Consider the following 3,123-nt stretch of genomic DNA (forward strand, 5'->3'; position numbering starts at 1 on the left):
AGATATTTGTATATTACCATCATATCCCATCTTAAGTGTCACTTCTCCGGGGTGAATAAGTTTAATGTTTGTAGTTGTTCCTCATAACTGAGGTCCTCAGTCCCCTTATTAACTTTGTTGTCCTTCTCTGGACTCACTCCAGTTTTAGCAGCACATCCTTCCCGAGGACTGGTGACCAAACTTGGACAGCATACTCAAGATGTGGCTGAACCAGAGTTTGTAAAGTAGTAAAATGATAGCTTTAGATCTTGAGTAAATACCATTTTTAATGAATGATAATATTCTGCTGGCTTTGCTTGCTGCAGCTTGCATGCTGTTGCTGATCATGTGATCTACTAGGCAGGGACATCCATAGGCAGGTGCGGGGGGTGCATGCCGCACCGGGTGACACCGGACCCGCTCCACTAGGGGCGGACTGACCGAGAGCCCGGGGTCACTACAGAACCCCATGAGAAGCTCAGTCTGTCCCTGTATGTGCCGCTGCTGAAATAAGCAAGCATTGAGGGGACGGACAGTGAGGCAGGCACTTCGGACACCTCTCCTCCTCGGAGTTTCAGCAGAGGGGCGGGTCCACATCCCTGCCACGGGTGCTGAAGTCGGAGAGCTGGAGGGGTGGGCAGAGTAAGCAGCAGGTCAGTGTGTAATCCCCGGACCCTGGTGACAGCACTGCAGCTTCATATAGTAGGTAGGGGGGGTAGAAAGAGGGCAGAGAGAGGAAGAGGGCAATGATAGAGAGAGGGGGTGTCACCAAGTGTTCCGGCACCGAGTGACACCAACCCTAGGGATGCCCTTGCTACTAGGCCCCCTAGATATTTTTTCCATCCTGGGTTCCCCCAATGGTTCTCCATGCTGTGAGTAACTTGCATTCATATTTTTAGCCTCCAAATGCATTACCTTACATTTTTCATTATTAAACTTCATTTGCCATGTAGTTGCCATCCTTTTATTTTATTGAGGTCTTCTTGTAAAGTTTCTATATCATGCTGTGAAGTTATTGCCCTGCTTAGCTTTGTATCGTCAGCAAAAACACAAGATTGAACTATTTATACCAACCTCTATATCATTTAGGAATAAATTAAATAGAATCCCTGTGATCTCCTCCTAATTTATCTTGTGTCCCTAGGACCCATTCTCTACCCTGTCTAGAATTAAAACAAAAGATTTTGGAATTGAATTACACATAGATGCAATTTCTATGTTACTGTGTTGCAGTGCTATTTTTATTTCGGATGAAACACAGACGTAGCTTTCCCCTCAGAGAGACGAAAAGCATTGCACTTGGCCTGCACTCACAGAGCACGAATGACAGCCCAGATCGATATATCGAGGCACAATATTGTACTGGTGACTGGCAGCTCCTAATTGGAGGCCCGCATTTCCATGTAATCCAAAATCGAGTTTCACTTGAAGAACTGAAATGAGAATTCAGAGGGGCGAGTAACGATTTTTTTTTTCTTTTTTTTTTTTTAGAATTATTGTTCTTTCAGAAGAATAGAGCCAGTGTCATTTAATTTATAGGCCCCTTTCTTTAAACCAGCTTCAATTTGTTTACCTCATGTTTCTTTGATGAAAGAAAACTGTGTCCCTCAATGCGGCTCTGGCACACCGTGCATTCTGATCAATATGGCAGTACCTTGGCTCATTCTATAATAAGCTTCCATTGTGAAGTCACATTTTACAAGTTCTTTTCTTAGCAGTTGGTTATGTGGCTCATGTCTTCTACACCTACAAATCCTATAATTGTCTGCTATATACAGTAACTAGCTTGTAAGAAAAAGATTGAAGACAACTTTTGGTTCCAAAACAACACTCTGCATTGAAAGGGGGTCTAAACAATTCAGGGGCTGGTCTGCCTCCCACAATCTGCTGTTGGAGGGCATCAACATCCAACAGGGAGTTTGCAGGAGGTACCCTCCAGTTTATCGCAGGGCACATGAGGGCACTTTTAAAGATGTGGAATGTGTGGGCATCCTAGGGTGGTTGTATTTCATTACAAATAACACTTTACAGAGTTTTGGAGCAAAATCTTTATTTTAGATTCAAATTTATTTCAGACTTTGAAAAAATTCCTAATGACCAACCACTATCTGATGTATGTAGACAATTTTACAAAAATAGACATGAACAATATGAATTGAATTTGAAACCCTTCCCAGATGAGCTTAAGTAGCCTTGATCATCTGTTAATAGGATATACACGGTAGAGGTGACTTATTGCTGACTGTGCTATGTATCAAGGTCATGCTTAGAACAGACACTGCCCTGGGCCTTGTCAATAAATACACTTTTAATTACTGACTTTCACATGCTCTTAACTGCTACTGAAAGCCCAGCCATGGGTCTACCTTGTCTCTATGATAATCTTACACTGTAGAAGAAATATTCATACTGTAATAGAAATAAAGATATTCTTCCTAAAAACAGAAGGCATTCACAAAAACCCATCTGTGTGAGGAGCATTGATGAGTTCTACAACATAGTAACTGACAGCAACAAATCTGATTTTAGTTTACAGTTCCAAGGCCAATAAGGAAGAAAATCTGGTGGCCATAAGTTACTGTAATTGGTCGTAAATATGTCACTATTGTACAACAAATCCCAGCTTTCAGAAATTACCTTCTGTTTACATTGACAGGTTCACAGTATGTGTACCTATATCGCTTCTCGGCCTTTTGGCTAAGATCAAGTGTAGTATTTGTTCTTAACAGTGTCCAGTAGGGGTGCTTCACCATTATTCTGACCTTCTGGCTGGGATGTTGTTTACATTGTATCCCTACTGGTATTATGGGGGTCCCCAGGGATCTTCCACATGGGAACAGAAAAAGAAGCGCTCACCAGGTAAGGTGGGGGGTCGAGTAATTCCTTGGTGTAAAGGATTTTGAGGGACCAATTTCCTCTTGATTTGAGTTGTGCTACCTTGCTTGATTGAGGGTTGGGAAGGCAGAGGGCCCATGGTGTCTGGCGCCCGCTGGGAGTGGTGACTTGAGGGTGCCAAAGTATCACTATGGGCTTGGGACCCCACTGTTTGAAACTGCACTAGACCATGACACCGGAGCTTTTTTTCTGCACCACTCCTTATGGGATATTTTTATTACCAGGCCTAAACAAGGCACTTTATTATTT

At 42.8% G+C, this 3,123-nt stretch overlaps 1 pseudogene; it reads left to right on the plus strand.

The window, feature by feature from the left end:
- The first annotated feature begins 2,656 nt into the window (after window positions 1-2,656).
- On the plus strand, window positions 2,657-2,807 carry LOC149452435 (U2 spliceosomal RNA; annotated as a pseudogene).
- The last annotated feature ends 316 nt before the right edge of the window (window positions 2,808-3,123 follow it).

The sequence above is a fragment of the Staurois parvus genome, unplaced genomic scaffold (assembly GCF_062004578.1).
Source record: "Staurois parvus isolate SC_StPar_1 unplaced genomic scaffold, SC_StPar_1.0 ptg000472l, whole genome shotgun sequence".
NCBI classification, from domain to species: Eukaryota; Metazoa; Chordata; class Amphibia; order Anura; family Ranidae; genus Staurois; species Staurois parvus.